Here is an 18066-nt window from a genome sequence, read left to right as displayed (position 1 = left end):
AACAAAGGCAAAGAAAACCCAATCACCCTCCCCACAGGTCGATCCCCCACTTTGCGCCCTTTAGCTGGCCAACCAGCTAACATGGTGGCCCCCACTCGAGGCCTCCGTCTATCCCCTTCCCCACAACCACCCTTCATCCACAAATCCCCAAAACCAGTCGAAAACAAAAAAACCACACTCGCCCACTCCAAACATATATTACTTAAAGACAACAAACTGCCTGTCGCGTAAACCCACTTTGGCTACTTTAGCATCTCCAAAGTTCAATGTCCTCACTCACCTGCCCGTCCATGGTCTCGCATTCTTTCACTCACCTCTGCCAGCATATCAAAATAAAACTCTTGATTCTGGAGTGTGACCCACAGACGAGCAGGATACAACAGCCCAAACTTCACCCCTTCCCCGTAGAGGGCAGCCTTGGTCGATTCTAACCAGCCCGCCGCTGGCCAGCTCCCCACCTAGGTCCTCAGCATGTTTCTTTCTCAGAGGCACTTTTTCATGTGCTTCGCCCACTTCAATATCTTCTCTTTATCAAGAAAATGATGCAGCCGCATCAGCGTCACTCTCAGGGGCTCTCCCACCTTCGGCCTCCTCCTCAGCTGTGTGCTTGATCCACCTCGGGGGGGGGGGGGGGGGGAGCGGTCAAAGACCCCCCTCCCGCAGTAACTTCCCCAATGACTTCACCACATATGTTACAGCCTACGTTCCCTCGATCTCCTCAGGCAGCCCCAGGTCCAGGAGATTCTGCCTCCTGGAATGGTTCTCGAGGCCCTCTATCTTCTTCCTCAACCATCTCCACCTCCAGCGAGGCCAGCCAGTCCTCATGCTCCCCCACTGACTCCTCCACCTTCTGGAGTGCCAGGCCCTGCACTTCCAGCCTCTGCTCCACTCTCTCGATAGCCGCCCTAAGCGTCTCCACCATCTTTGCCAGGTATTCTAAGGTATCCTGCCTCTGTTGCTGTAACTTCGTATTCAAAAGCTCCACAAGCTGCTTGGTGGACCACTGGGAGTGCAATGATGGTTCACCAGGCTGATTCCAGCACCCTCCGCCAAATTTACCTGTGTCGCACCTCAAAATACTTTTTGCTCAAGCTGCTGCCTCTTACTTGTTACACTCTTCATCTGGTAAGCCAAAAACCGGTCCCACCTATGGAGTAATTCAGTCCTCAGTACACATACACCTCAAAGCAGCAAACACCCCCTAAATCGGGTGGGAAGGGGCCACGAAATTCCACCTTGAGCAGGAGCCACTAAATGTGCGACCACTTCCATGGTCATCACCGGAAGTCAACATCTAACGATTGCTGTCGACCTTTTAATCTTCCATGATAAGCGTGTAATCCTGAGATCAATGGGAGAAGACGTTCTCCAAAATCTCCATAGTGGACATTTGGCTATTCCCAAATGCAGAGCATGGGCACTACAATCGCCATGGTGGCCGGGAAATTTGCAATTTATGGAAGTATTTATTTTAACATGCCATACTTATGTCAACAAAAGCCAAGAACCAACAGCACCTTTGTTAGCTTGCCATAGCCGAAGAATAAATCTGTTCAACCTCAGAGGAAAAGTCGACCTTATGGTCACTGACTATTGCTTTTCCTGGTTGGAAATCAGCAGACAACAGAAGCGGTGGTAAAAAGTTTGAAACACATTGGGCTGGATTCTCCCAAAATGGGGTTATGTCCCCACGCCAGTTTCCGGCAAAAAATAAAAGTCTTACCTACTGTGGGCTAGCAGGGACCCGGGGAGCTTCACGCAGCTTTGGCTGCGGATACGGGCCCCCACACTTCCGGTTCCGAGTCCGCGCATGCGCATGGCGGTGGTCTCCAGCGGCCGCGCCGAGCGCCATAGCGGACTCAGACCACGGACCAACACCAACAAACTAGGCCCCCCCAATCGGCCGTGCTCCCGAGGATCCTTCCAGCCCGATCGCTGCCCCGGCCGCCAATAAGGCCCCCCACCCCCCGGTGTGTAATTTCAAGAAGGAATTAGATATAGCTCTTGGGGCTAAAATTATCAAAGGATACGGGAAGAAGGCAGGATCTGGGTATTGAACTTGATGATCAGCCATGATCATAATGAATGGTAGCGCGGGCTCGAAGGGCCGAATGGCCTTCTCCTGCTTCTATTTTCTATGTATGTTTCTGTGCATATTTCTAATATGGATTTACCAAGTGTTGTGTTTTTGTGTTATTTAGATGGTTGACGTAGTGCTCCACAAAGAACACAGTATAGCTTTAGCTTAAACAAAGCTATGATTTTATTTACACTACTAAACTGGGTTTCGACACTTTGTCCTTTTAGAATACAGAATTGATCAGTAACATCTAACTACACTCAGCTACTGCTAATCTCACTACTGGTATAAACAATAATCTAACCTTCTCACAGTAACTGCTCTGATGACCTTCACTAGCTGTCTCCTGCTTACTTCTCCCCTAAGGTCTAGCATTACTGCTTTATATAGTAGTATCTGCAGCTTCCTCCAGTTGCTATGCATGGTGCTACATTAACCCTTGTAATGCTGATAGTTATGATAATACCACACCATGTGGCCAGTTCCCCACACCATCCACAGGCAAATGCTAAAGCAGAGTGAGAGGTAAAAACTTTCAAAATGTTCCTGAAAAAGAACAATGTCTTAGAGTCATAGTAGTGGAGTCATAGAGTTTTATATCACAGAAAGAGGCCCTTTGGTTTATCATGCCTGTGTCGACCACCAAGCACCTATCATTCAAATCCTATTTTCTAGCTATGGTGTTTCAAATGATCATCGAAATGCTTCTTAATGGTTGTGAGGGTTCCCACCTCCACCGCCGTTTCAGACGGTGAGTTCCAGATTCCTACCTTCCTCTGACTGAAAAGGTTTTTCCTCAAATCGCGGCATGGTGGCACAGTAGTTAGCACTGTTGCCTCACAGCTCCAGGGTCCGGGTTCAGTTCCCACCTTGGGTGACTGTGTGGAGTTTGCATTTTCTCACGTGGCTGCGTGGGTTTCCTCCGGGTGCTCCGGTTTCCTCCCAATGTCCAAAGATGTGCAGGTTAGGTGGATTGGCCATGATAAATTGTCCCTGAGTGTCCAAAGGATGTGTGGGTTAGGTGGGGTTATGGGTAGAGGGAGTGAGCCTCGGTAGGGTGTTCTTTCAGAGGTTTGGTGCAGACCTGATGGGCCGAATGACCTCCTTCTGCACTGTAGCAATTCTATGAGTCTATGAAATCCCCTCTAAATCTCTTACCCCTTGCCCAAATGACGTGCTGTTAGGTAACTTTGACATTCTGAATTCTCCCTCCATGTACCAGAACAGGTGCCGGAATGTGGCGACTAGAGGCTTTTCACAGTAACTTCATTGCAGCGTCAATGTAAGCCTACTTGTGACAATAAAGATTATTATATATTATAATATATAAATCTATGTCCTGTGGTTATTGACCTCTTTATTAAGTGGAAAAGTTTCGTCAGATCTACCCTGTCTATGTCCCTCATAATATTGTGCACCTGGATCAGGTCACTTCCTCAGCCTTCTCTGTGCCAAGGAACAAAAACTCAGTCTATCTAGTCTCTCTTCATCACTGAAGTACTCCAGCTCAGGCAACATCCTGGTGAATCTCCTCTGCACCATTTATGGTGCAATCACATCCTTCCTCTCGTGTGGCGACCAGAACTGCACAGAATACTCCAGCTGTGGCCTAGCGAGCGTTTTATACAGCTCCATCATAACCTCCCTTCTCTTATGTTCTATGCCTCGGGCAGCACGGTAGCATTGTGGATAGCACAATTGCTTCACAGCTCCAGGGTCCCATGTTCGATTCCGGTTTGGGTCACTGTCTGTGCGGAGTCTGCACATCCTCTCCGTGTATGCGTGGGTTTCCTCCGGGTGCTCCGGTTTCCTCCCACAGTCCAAAGATGTGCAGGTTAGGTGGATTGGCCATGATAAATTGCCCTTAGTGTCCAAAATTGCCCTTAGTGTTGGGTGGGGTTACTGGGTTATGGGGATAGGGTGGAAGTGTTGACCTTGGGTAGGGTGCTCTTTCCAAGAGCCGGTGCAGACTCGATGGGCCGAATGGCCTCCTTCTGCACTGTAAATTCTATGATAATCTATGATAATAAAGGAAAGTATCCCATATGTCTTCTTAACCACCTTATCTACCTGCCCTCCTGCCTTCAGGGGTCTCCAGCATCTCTGTACTTCTTGGCATCCTACCCATCATTGTCTATTCCTTTTCCCTGTTAGTTCTCTCAAATACATCACCTCACGCTTTTAAGGCTTAAATTCCATTTGCTACTGTTCTTCCCATCTAACGAGCCCGTCTATATTATCCTGTAATCTAAGGCTTTCTTCCTCACTATTTACCACATCACCAATTTTTGTGTCAGCTGCAAACTTAATTGTCATACCCCCTTCATCCATGTCTAGATCATTAATGTACACTGCAAACAGCAAGGGACTAATCCCTACGGTACACCATTAGACACAGACAACCAGTCACAAAAGCAACCGTTGACCATCAACTTGACACTAAGCCTATTTTGGATCCAATTTGCCAAATTGCCGTGGATCCCATAGGCTCTTGCCCTCTTGATCAGCCTCTCACTGCGGGACCTTGTCAAAAGCCATTGCTGAAGTCCATGTAGACTACATCAACTGTACTGCCCTCATCTACACAACTTGTCACCTCCTTGAAAAATTCAATCAAATTTACTTACGTGATCTCCCCCTGACAAAGGCATGTTGACTATCCTTGGTTAATCTTTGCCTCTCCAAATGGAGATTAATTCTGTGCCTCAGACTTTTTCCCAACAATTTCCCTACCGATAGTGTTAGTCTCACCTAGGCTGCAGTTACCTGTTTCTTCCCGACTAAACGTCCATGAATTACTCAATTGCAGGGCGACGCCATTAATGAGTAAATTTTTGCCAGCCAATTGACTGATGGGCAGAATGCTAAAGACGTTCATTGCAACATCAATTCAGATCCAGCATTACCTGACAAGACCACGCCCAAGTGAGGTGGCATGAGCAAACACACAAAGAGAAACATTCCAACTGGTATAATCGCCAACAGAGAGTGAGAACTCTACCCCACAATTGGACCCGGGCAAAAAGGTGTAGGTAAGGGGCCATCGGGTGGAAGGTAAATTCATAAATCAAATCCAGTAGCCGTGATCATATCTTGTAAAAGCATCATTCAGGATTCTCTGAAGGAATAGAAAGGTTCTGATACCCCGAGAAGCTGCAAGGAGATAATCGTTCCAGTGTTCCAATGGTGAAACTAATGAGACAGACTCTACTGAAAACACCCTTAGAAATGCCACTCACGTCCAGTAACTGGGTACAGACCAGACACACAACTGAGAATACCCGCGGCAAGATCAGAGAGAGTAGTGAAAGCATCAGGTAAGCACAAACAGTAAGGTATGACTTGGGGTGATGCTGTGAAGGTAAATAGTTGAACAAAATGATTCAACTATTTTTAATTTCTACTTAGGAGTGATGTTGAGTTAAGGTTTAATGGTTATGTTAATCAGACAATGATGTTAATGATGATGTAAGCATGACATCAGAGTCAGATGACCAAGAGGCTCCAAGAGAGCAAGACACAGAATAGTCCATAGGACCACATCTTTGTACGGAGTGTAAGCAGATACTTTCAAGAAAAACTATACACCATCTATCTCAAGTCAGTCAATGAGTAAGTGAAACCTCATCAAAACATCTACCACCTTACCAACCTGCCCCGCCCATCACCCTACCCAACTACCATCCTACACAACGTCAACCCGACCTCCCTTCCATCCGACTACCTCACCCACTGGCCACCCTAACCACCTACCTCCCTACCATGATGCCCATGTGTCACCCTACCCCCTTACATGCTTACCTCACCACCCTACTCCCTCACCCACCATGCTCCCTTACCCGCCCTACCTTCCCTACCTCATCCCTTTGCCCATCTACACCCATACACATTTACCTTATCTCTGTCGCTTTTCAAAAAAGCTTCAATTCATTTAACTTACTGGAATATGGCAGCTAGTCTTTTCTTCCCTCACTGCTCCAGCACATGGACTTCAGCAGTCAAGAAGGCATACCATCACCACTTTCTCAAGGGCAATTAGGGATGGGGGCTAAATGCTGACTTTGCCAGCGACACCCACTTTCCAAGAATGAATTAGAGAAAAACCACAATTAAGCTCTTCAAGGGAACATACATCCTGTATTTCTGGAGAAGCCAGGATCAGGCGTCCAGGCCACAAATGTGGAGCTCTGGCGGAGAAAAGTAGCAGCAGAATGGCAATCCGATTGTGACTGATCTGGGCCACCAGGTATCAATAAATACACAGAGCACATTAATAATAATTTTTATCAGTATCACAAGTAGGCTCACATTAACACTGCAATGAAAATCCCCTAGTCGCCACATTCCGGCCCTTTTCGGGTACATTGAGGGAGAATTCAGAATGTCCAATTCACCTAACAAGCACGTCTTTCGGGACTTGTGGGAGGAAACCGGAGCACCCGGAGGAAACCCACGCAGACACGGGGAGAACGTGTAGACAGCGACCCAAGTCGGGAATCGAACCCAGGTCTCTGGCGCTGTGAAGCAACAGTGCTAACCACTGTGCTTCCGTGCCACCCAAGTCTAAGACACTCAAGTCTAAGTGATTCTGCACTTTGTGTATTATATCCAGCTGTGTTTGTTATGGACACCAAATCTCAAAACAACAGTAGAGGTTATTATTGTGCCAGTTTCAAGTCAACGAATTCTCAGGAAGCACGTTGGGCAGATTTCTCCGTCCTGCCAGACCCGTTTTCTGGCCCGACGTGTCCCCGCCGGCAACGGAATTCTCCGTCCCGGCAGCTGGCCAATGGGGTTTCCCATTGAGGCCACCTCCACGCCGTCGGGAAATCCACGGGCGTGAGTGCGCAGCCGGCCAAGCGGAGGATCCCGCCGATGGAGAATCCCGCACATTGTGTTTATATACACTCTTCAGCACAGTAAGTTATAATAAGATGCTAACGGAAATCTTTTCAAACATGTTGTGACTCTAAGCCACATAAGGAGGTTTTAGGAAATGTAAGAAAATGTGTGGTCAAAGGGGCAGGTTTTTAAGGAATGGTTTAAGGGAGGAAAGAGGGGCGGAGAGGCATTGGACACAAATGCTCTCATCAACTGAGGGAGAACCTAGAGGGGAAACTACTTAAGTCATCATTGATTACTGAAATTTTCAATAACTTTACTGTGAAAAAAGAATCATGCAGCAACAATATCCCAGAGAATCTGCAAACCAAATAAACCCTTCCATAATAAAAGGTTAAGAGTCCTATTTTTATAGATTCTAATGACTGCCAATATAAATGATGACTGACAGTAGCTTGCTCTTGGCTGATTCCTTGTAACTTGATTTAGTTAGTGAGAACAATAGAAAACTAGCCAGGTGTGAAGTGTTTGAGATAATGCGCCTTTCAAGCGTCCAGGAAGCCACTTGACTTACATCACCGAACTCGCGCCGGCCGGCGGAGGCCCTTCGGCGCCGGTTGGCGTGGCGCCAAGCCCTTTGTCGCCAGCTGGCGTGGCGCCAACCCCGCCTGCCTAGCCCCTGAAGGTGCGGAGCATTCCGGAGGGTGAAGGGAACAAGGGAGCACGGCGGAGTGGTTCATGCCCCTCCTCGGCGCCGGGACCACCCGCCCCGCCGGGTAGGGGAGAATCCCGCCCATATAATTGATTAACATTCAGATCAACAAGTTGTCGCACGCAGAATGCTTTTCTTGCAGAGATACAGTCGCAAAATCAGAAAGCCATTTTTACCAACCAAACTTACACTTGCATTACAGCCAGAAATTATGGAAGGCAATGTATAAACGTGAGCTGAATCATTGGGGGCAGTTTTCCGATCTCGCCAGTGATGGGAGTCATGGTGGTCAGGGGCGGAAAATTCAGAGTGAGACCCTCAGCACTTTATTGGTGATATAATGGTGAGATGATTTTCCGCTGGTCCGTGTCCGTGTCAGCAGGCAGGGCTGCTCGCACTGGGTGTGGCAAGGTGCAGGCAGGGCTGCTCGCACTGGGTGTGGCAGGGTGCAGGCAGGGCTGCTCGCACTGGGTGTGGCAGGGTGCAGGCAGGGCTGCTCTCACTGGGTGTGGCAGGGTGCAGGCAGGGCTGCTCTCACTGGGTGTGGCAGGGTGCAGGCAGGGCTGCTCATACTGGGTGTGGCAGGGCACAGAGAGGGCTCGATTGTACCAACAGAGACCAGTATGGGGAGGGGTCAATGGGTGGGGCAAAGGCCAAGGCATGAGGGTGAAGGGAACAAGGGAGAAGGGATGGCAGGCAGAGGGATGACTGCGGCTGGGAGACCTGGAGTCTGACAGGGAATGAGTGCATGCAGACACAGGAGGGAGTGTGTGGATTGAGCCCTGAAGGAAGTTGTTGGGGTGGGGGGCGGGGCGGTGGTGAAGATGTCAGATAGTCATAAACCTGGAACTGAGATCAAATGGGCGGTATGGTAGCACAGTGGTTAGCACTGTGGCTTCACAGTGCCAGCTACCTGGGTTGGATTCCCGGCTTGGGTCACTGTCTGTGCGGAGTCTGCACATTCTCCCCGTGTCTGCGTGGGTTTCCTCCGGGTGCTCCGGTTTCCTCCCGCAAGTCCCGAAAGATGTTCTTGTTAGGTGAATTGGACATTCTGAATTCCCCCTCTGTGTACCCGAACAGGCGCTGGAGTGTGGCGACTAGGGGATTTTCACGGTAACTTCATTGCAGTGTTAATGTAAGCCTACTTGTGACAATAATAAATATTATATTTATATTATATCATATTAAATGGTCATGGTGAGAGATTAAAGGCAGTCCTAGATTATGGACCATGCATGGCACGGACACCTTGCCCCGCCAGGGAGGGGCAAAGCCTGTCCACATGGTGCATGGAGATATCCGCAGTGATGGGCTCAGCGCGGGAGGATAGGAATGGCCAAGGTAATCACTATAGGCTTCATGGTTCCTGGGGGAGACTGGAGAGTGACCGGAGAATTGTCTACCTGCACACCGTTGGGGTCCCAGGATGGTCAGAGGGACTTGACCGGCAGCAGGGGGAGAATCAAAACTGGTCTGGAAGTAAAGGGGCAGCATCACCATGCTGACCCAAGTCTATGACTCAATTTCAAAATGAAACTAGAAGTAATTCACCACAGAAGGGATCTGAGGCAGTCTGGGACGAGTCTATGGCTGGGCTTCAGGTCCCTTTGAGGGAATCAAGCTGATACCTGTTAGAATTTAAAAATAGAGGTGGAGGCTCAGCTGAGAAATTTCATGAAGGATTTATGGAAAAGTTAGAGTTGGTGCCGGTAACTCACGGTATGCCTTTCCTCGAGACTATACTCGGCATGGATGTCACATTGGAGGTGGTCACATTGTCTATTTAATCATCAGAGGGATGTGAGATGGGAAGGGGCAGGCAGCCATTAAGGAGGCAGAGCTGCTGTGTATATGCAAGAAGCTTTATCGAACCCTGCAACCTGCACTGTCTGATTGATATGGGCGACAGGGCACAGGGTATCCACTCATTCCAAACCACCAAGACACTGGTAATCTCAAATCCAAATTGGCGTAGGAATGCCTTTAATGAGCCTCAAAATTGCATGGCTGTGCGCAACCCACTTACATCCTCTATGGGTTTGAGATGCCAAGTTGTTGGGGTGACTCCTTCGATACCTGTGATTGGTAGGGAGCATCTCAGCTATAAAAGTGGAATGGGGAAAGGCAGGTGATGTAAATGCAGGACGAGTGAATGGAAGTGGCTTTCTGGCTCGGACGCAGAGATCTGTAATTGTTGGGTGAGATACATTCATCTTTTGGATCTATCTGTCCACAAGAAGACAGATGATTGAAGAATGGAGGCTATGCTCAATGCTGCTTTGTTGATGGCAGCACTCAGTCTGAGGAGGAGCAGATGGGCCCAGTGCCTTTTAGCACAGCTGATTTCACCCTTAGTCCCGGAATGGAAAATGCAACCCAGTATGAGAGTCTGAAAGAAGAAATTAAGCAGTATTGTGTGAAAGGGTGAAGTAGTAGAAAAAGACAGATATGGAGATAAATAACTCTTATGGACTTGAATGACAGGCTAATAAGGATATTTTAAAAAATAAATAAATTGATCTAAACTTTACTGATTACCAATGCCTGTTAAGAATCAGTAGTAGGAAATATGGGGCAAAATTCTCCGGAAACGGCGCGATGTCCGCCGACTGGTGCCCAAAACGGCGCAAATCAGACGGGCATCGCGCCGCCCCAAAGGTGCGGAATGCTCCGCATCTTTGGGGGCCGAGCCCCAACCTTAAGGGGCTAGGCCCGCGCCGGACGAATTTCCGCCCCGCCAGCTGGCGGAAAAGGCCTTTGGTGCCCCGCCAGCTAGCGCGAAAATGACATCTCTGGGCAGCGCATGCGCGGGAGCGTCAGCGGCCGCTGACGGCATTTCCGCGCATGCGCAGTAGAGGGAGTCTCTTTTGCCTCCGCCATGGTGGAGATCGTGGCGGAGGCGGAAGGGAAAGAATGCCCCCACGGCACAGGCCCGCCCGCGGATCGGTGGGCCCCGATCGCGGGCCAGGCCACCGTGGGGGCACCCCCCAGGGCCAGATCGCCCTGCGCCCCCCCCCCAGGACCCCGGAGCCCGCCCGCGCCGCCTTGTCCCGCCGGTAAGGTAGGTGGTTTAATTTACGCCGGCGGGACAGGCATTTTAGCGGCGGGACTTCCCATCCGGGCCGGAGAATCGAGCGGGGGGGCCCGCCAACCAGCGCGGCGCGATTCCCGCCCCCGCCGAATATCCGGTGCCAGAGACTTCGGCAACCGGCGGGGGCGTGATTCACGCCAGCCCCCGGCGGGGGGGTCGGAGAATTTTGCCCATGATTTTTTTATAATTGGGCAGCACGGTAGCACAAGTGAATAGCACTGTGGCTTCACAGCACCAGGGTCCCAGGTTCGATTCCCACTGGGTCACTGTCTGTGCGGAGTCTGCACGTTCTCCCCGTGTCTGCGTGGGTGTCCTCCGGGTGCTCCGGTTTCCTCCCACAGTCCAAAGATGTGCAGGTTAGGTGGATTGGCCATGATAAATTGCCCTTCGTGTCCAGAAAAAGGTTAGGAGGGGTTATTGGGTTATGGGGATAGGGTGGAAGCGAGGGCTTAAGTGGGTCGGTGCAGACTCGATGGGCCAAATGGCCTCCTTCTGCACTGTATGTTCTTTGTTCCTTTCCCATGAACAGTCAGCAATCTCAACATCAGACTTGAGATCAGTCCACCCAGCACAGACTTGAAATTCAAACAAGAGTCTCTGGCCACACGGCTCAGTTACATGATGGGCAATTCACTTCATAAGGAACCATTTGGGGACCTTATAATGATTTATAGATTTCAGTACATTTTGCAAACAACGCAATGATCCTATATACTTTGTTAACATTTCAAACCTAGAGAACTTTACAAAAATGTGATTCTTCAAAGAGGTACACGCGAATTAAACCCTGACCCAATATTAACCAGCGAAACCCTGACCCAATATTAACCAGTGAAATCCTGACCCAATATTAACCAGTGAAATTTATCTTGACGGATATTTTAAAGGACATAAATGCAATCACTGTTGCAATAAAAACATGCGCAGTGGGGAGAGTCTCTTCCGCCTCCGCCATGGTGGAGGCCGTAGCGGAGGCGGAGGGGAAAGAGTGCCCCCACGGCACAGGCCCGCTCGCGGATCGGTGGGCCCCGATCGCAGGCCAGGCCACCGTGGGGGCACCCCCCGGGTCAGATCGCCCCGCGCCCCCTCCCAGGACCCCGGAGCCCGCCCACGCCGCCTGGTCCCGCCGGTAAATACCAGGTTTGATTTACGCCGGCGGGACAGGCAATTTCTGGGCGGGACTTCGGCCCATCCGGGCCGGAGAATCCAGCGGGGGGTCCCGCCAACCGGCGTGGCCCGATTCCCGCCCCCCGCCCAATCTCCGGTACCGGAGACTTCGGCGGGGGCGGGGGCGGGATTCGCGGCGGCCCACGGCCATTCTCCGACCCGGCGGGGGGTCGGAGAATGACGTCCCAGATCCGCAGCAATGTGGTTAACTCTTAATTGTCCTCAGGGATGGGCAGTAAATACTAGCCCAGCTAGCAACGCCCGCATCCCGTGAATGAATTTTTAAAAATGGATGAGTGGTAAAAGTGATCTGGTGCCATTGGTGCAACTGGACAAAGATGAGTTAGAAATCTAACATTACCCGAAAAAGTTAGAAGTGGCTCAACTTGAGCGCATATCATTCTTTTGACAGCACTCCAAGGTGTTGTTTTCATAAATAGCAGTTGTAAGGTGAGGGAAATTGAACATTTCTTTAGAACTCCAAACAAAAGGCTGAACAGTAATAGGTAATGAAGTCTAAAACCAACTGATATTTTTTAAAAGGAAATGCGTTCATGGAAAACCGAGTTATCTCTTGCACTTTATCTCGACTTCACATAAAACCTCCTGTGCACAGATGCCACAGGGGAAATGCTTTATTTTATCTTTTTCAGTATTATTTAGCATATGCAAATTGAACATAGAATCCCAGTCACTTACAAGCAAACAAAGCCACCAGATAGGTTTAGTTCAGTACCTCCCTCATTTGCATTGCGCCATCATCCCACCGTAATATGAGGCAGCGAGTTCCACAAATTCACCACCCTCTGCAAGAAGTAGTTCCTCCTCATCTCAGTTCTAAATCTACCGCCCCTTAAGCTATATCCTTGTCTTCTCGTTCTAGATTGCCCCACAAAAGGGGAACATTTGGTCTACGTTTACTTTATCAATCCCTTTTAGTATTTAATGTACCTCGATCACATTCCCTCCTCCTTCTATACTCCAGCGAGTATAAACCCAAACTGTTTAATCTCTCCTCATACATCAATCCTTTCATCCCCGGAATCAATCTGATGAACCTCCTCTGAACTGCCTCCAATGCCACCACATCCTTCCTCAAATAAGGAGACCAAAACTGGACACAAAACTCCAGATGTGGTCTCACCAACACCCTACAATTGCAACTTTTATCCTCCAGTCCTTTTGCAATAAACGCTAACATTCCATTTGCCTTTCTAATTACATGCTGTACCCGCACACAGACTTTCTGCCCAGGCGCATCTTGTACCTGCTTTCCATTTCGATAATAACTTGCCTTTCTATTTTTTCGGCCAGAATGGATTTATCTCTCCAGCTCTCCGCTCTATTACAGATCTTTGCCTTTTTCCTCCCCTCTCCCTGTTTCACTGCCTCTGTTCTAATGACCAGTTCCTCTCTAACGTTTTCCAGTTCTGATGAAAAGTCACCAACCTGAAACATCGGTATGAATCTTCTGATGAAAGCAGCAGTGAACGTTGACACTTTTGCCACTGTTATGCGCGTTGGACCCCAAGGACATCCTGGCCCGCGTACAGGTATTCGCCCAGGAAGTTTAAATTTCTGATGGGAGAATTACAGTACCTGGTCCCTTCCAAGAATGTCTCCACCAATGACTGTAGATGTTTGCTGGGTTGTATAGACTGACGACAATGGTCCAACAAGCAGAAGGGTTTATTCAACAATCTTAGCAACTCTTACATGCTGTGGATCTGCCTGTGCTGGGGGAGAATTCCCACGTCACTGGCACATCACTTCCTGTGTGCAATTCATCCCAATGTACATGTGACCACCCGGTCTACATCTTCCTTGGTTTAGTTGGGCGACCAGTACAGCAGGCATGTGGCAATGTAGAGCAGCAGTGACAGGTTATAAACTATTTGCCATGTATAAGCACAAACTTGGGCAACAGAACATTAACTTTTTACAATGTACGAAGCACTGGCTTGGGCTGCTACAACTGGCGTGTAATCCCACCTTTTAAAAACAATACAGTCCTTGTGTGGAGTAGATCAGTCCTTAAACGTTGAATTTGACCTGCTCAGGTGCCCTGAGCATGTGATTGTGCCATTTGGGATGTTTGGGATGCCCTCAGGTTGCTGTCCTCAGGGTGGATGGCATCAGGCGATTGTGGTGTGCCCAGTGGCAGCAGGACTTGCTACATTGATATTGGGAGGGTCCTTCATTTCCATTGGTGCAGAGGGAACAGATTACAGACTCAGTGCTTGGACTCTGTGGTGGTTGGTTGTGCTGGTTCAGATAACTGCAACAGGTGACGCCAGTTTAGCACAGGGCTAAATCGGTGGCTTTGAAAGCCGACCAAGGCAGGCCAGCAGCACGGTTCAATTCCCGTTGTGCACCTCTCTGTTGGGGTACGATAGCCAACCAACCTCCCCGAACAGGCGCCGGAATGTGGCGACTCGGGGCTTTTCACAGTAACTTCATTTGAAGCCTACTTGTGACAATAAGCGATTTTCATTTAATTTAATTTCCTGATGTAGAGAGCACTGTCCGAGGCGACCACATGGCTGTTTGGTGATGGAGCTCGGCTGTGTACCACCGCCAGTTTGTTGCAGCTGGATGTGGCTTGAATCCTGACTCTTTGGCCTGGTTCTTGATGCCAGAGTCTGCCGGAATTGCGGTCATAGTACCTTCCTCTCTGCTGCAGCTTCATGAGGGTGGCACCCACATTTGGCTCCACGTTTGGTTGCAGAAGAGCTTTGGCGACAGGGAGCGGGACCATGGTTCTGGTACGCCTGGAGAACATTCTGTGTTTTGGCGAGAGCAGGCCCTGTTTCGGAATATTTTGAAGGTTGCGTGGTGCAACATAAAAGTTATTGTTATCTCAGACACATTTCTCAAGCAGATGCTTTTCTGAGCGTACCATCCGTTCTTGCAGATCGTTCAATTCTGGGTAGAGGGGGAAACATGTGATGTGCTCAAAGTCCCATGTTTGCGTAAAGTCCTTGAACCCTGGAGGTGAGCTGCTGAGAGTTGTCCGTCATTATCTTTTAGGGGATGCCATGTGTGGTGAAGTGTCTCTTCAGCTTGCCGATAACTGTGCTGCTTTTCTGATTGGGCAGGTAGTCGATTCCGTAAGTTCGAGTCAACCAGAACCAAATGCTGTTTTCTGTTCCATTCAAATATGTCTGACGCTGTGAGTGACCATGGGAGGTCTGGGACCTCATGTCCGTACAGTGGTTCTTTGGTTTGATGAGTCTTGAGCACTAGCATGGTGCACAACTGAATACATCCCTCTCTATGTCCACATACGTGGAGGACCAGCACAGGCATTCCTTTGCCCCATACCTTGTTGCTTCCAAACCTGGGTGTACTTGGTGGAATTGTTGGGTATCGTACCCCTACAGAGAGGTGGTGATGAAGAATCGCTGGCCATGCAACATCAGACCATCTTGCACGGGTAACTCCTCTCTCATAGCAAAGGAAGTGTGCAGCTCGTGGGACAGTTCCTTGAAGATTTGGGCCAGCCTTTCATAATGATATCATGGAGCTGTCACCATATGAGTTCAGCCTGTAGGACAGCTTCGAGTTCCTCAATTCTATGGATGATCGTACTTGAATTGTGATGATTTCAATGTCTTCCTCACAATCTTCCAGGTCAGTGGTGGATAGGTAAGCCCTGGAGAACGCATCAGCGAGGTACAACTCCTTATCACACTTATAAATGACATTGATATTGCAGTATTGTAGTTTGAGCATCATGCACTAGTTATGCTGACACAGTATGAAGAGGCTTTTTCAGAATAGTTATGAGCTGGGGGTGGTCAGTTACAATGTTGGCAGGATGGCCAGAGATGAAGCGATGACATTTCTGACAAGCAAACACTAGGGCAAGGGGTTTCTTCTCTATGTGGACATAACGCGTTTCAGTGTCCGTGAGGGCTCTTGATTCTGGATACAGACTGCGCCAAGTCCATGCCGGGGGGCGGGGTGGTATCTGCTGATAAGACGACAGGTGCTCAAATGTTGAAGTATTGTAACACTGGAGGAGCTGAGAGTGCCTGTTTGAGTTTGTTGCATGCAGCACCTTTTTCAGGTGAACTGGGTCAATGGAGATCCTGACCATGCCGTCTTTCTTTACCGCAAATACCATTGCAGAAACCCACTCTGTGGCCTCACCTATGAGGACTTTGGCACCCAGTCTTCTCATAATAATAATAATCTTTTATTGTCACAAGTTTGAAGTTACTGTGAAATGCCCTTCCGACCCAGTTTGTCAATCACTCTCTGTTTCATCACAAGTGGCATTCTTCTTGGAGCACAGAGAGTGGGCATTATCGAGTCATCCAATCTCATAGGATATACGTCGGCTAGCTTCCCAATGGTGTTATAATTAAACAGGTCTTTGCATCTCTGGGGCCTCGTGCTAGAGAGTGTGTACACCCAGATCAAGGTTAGGGAGCCCCAGTGCAGTGCTGCCATGAAGACCCAACAGCGGTTTCACATCTTGTTCGACCCCATGAAACTGGAAGTTAGCGTGTGTGCAATGGAGAGTGGCCACACCTTCCAAACGGATTGTTTATCCGCCGTATGCCACAGGATTTATCTTGGTGGTGGAATCTGGTGCAGCATTGGGTCGAGTGTCCACAGCAGCTGTTTGGGAAAGACATTGCTCCTTGCTCCAGTGTTAATCGTGACTTTGAGTTTTGCTTTGCTGCGAGCAATGTTTAACGTAGCAAAGATTTCACCTTTCTCCATGATGGAGTTGACAGTCTCGCAATAGAATGTTTTGAGAGGCTCAGTGCTCTGGTTGTTGTGACTGAGCTTCATTCACCCTGTTCTTGCTCCAAACACTGGAGGGGTTGTAGTGATATGCATCACTGTATATACACAAGGGGTTAATGTAAATACACTACAACTAAGTAACCACTAGAGGAAGCACCAGAGATGTCATGACATGCAGACTCTCAACCAATGGGTCATTAGAAAAGGACATAACCAATGGGCAATCAGGACACCAAGAGGTGGCATTACCACAAGGGGGCATACACGACCCACATAAAAAGGACAAGGCACACAGGCTCTGCCTCTTCCACCGACAGAAACCAAGAGAGCAGGACAGGGTTGATTATCAGAAACATCACACCCTAGCTCATGGTCGAGAGCAAGCTTGTATAATTAACAGAATAGACTGAGTTATTCTGTCAATATAAGGCAGATTAGTAGAGTGTCGAAATCATTTAAGAGCATTGTTAATCGTTCAATAAATACGTTAAACTTAGCTCCGAGTCTGGAGCGTCTTTCGGCAGAGCCTACATCAAGTGGCAGCTTATGTTACCAGCAATAACATAACACAACATGGCACAGGAGTGACTGCTCAATCTCCCTAGTTCAACTCAGCAAGGTTAGAGACAGCCAGCAACCGAATCCAGGCACGATGAACAAGATTCAGGCTCCTCATCAACTCAGGACCACCGGTAATCTTAGTGCTAACTGGCGTTCGTTCAAACAAAAATTCCAACTATACATGGAAGCATCCGACCTGAATGGCACGACCGATGCTCGGAAGATAGCTCTTCTACTCACCATTGCGGGTGAACATGCGATAGAAATCTTCAATTCGTTTCAATACTCAGAAGGGCAGGACAAAACAAAATACCAGACCATCCTGGACAAATTCGGCAGTCACTGCGAGGTGGACACGAACAAAATCAGTAAAAATGGCGCGAATACTCACCACGAGGCGGAGGTAGGTTTGAAGCAGAAGAAGATGGCAGTTTTGAATGGCAGCCATCTTGCGGGTGTGCAGTCTGACCAGTCCGCACATGCGCACTTCCCTAAAAGACGCAAACCGGCAAACCGGTGTTTTGCGCATGCAACTGAGCTTCTACCAGACGTTGAAAATACCCTCCGCAGCACCCTGGAACAAGTAGTTTGCACCACCAGAAGTGAAGGGCACAATGACAAATCCGAAACCAAAAAAGATGATTTGTTCATTGAACAAGAAGAAAACGATGCCACACAGCGAGTACTGAATGACTCCGTTGGCATCAGGAGTGTGCAACACCAAACGCATGACTCTGATCAAGGCAGTGCTACAGATCCAGACGATCACTACCTGGGTATCGCATACCGAGTAGGCATCATCATGAAGTGCGAATACGCCACACCGTCACATCGCAAGTCCAGTCAATCCTT

Source organism: Scyliorhinus torazame, chromosome 5 (assembly GCF_047496885.1).
Source record: "Scyliorhinus torazame isolate Kashiwa2021f chromosome 5, sScyTor2.1, whole genome shotgun sequence".
NCBI lineage: Eukaryota > Metazoa > Chordata > Chondrichthyes > Carcharhiniformes > Scyliorhinidae > Scyliorhinus > Scyliorhinus torazame.
This window is presented reverse-complemented; position numbering follows the sequence as displayed.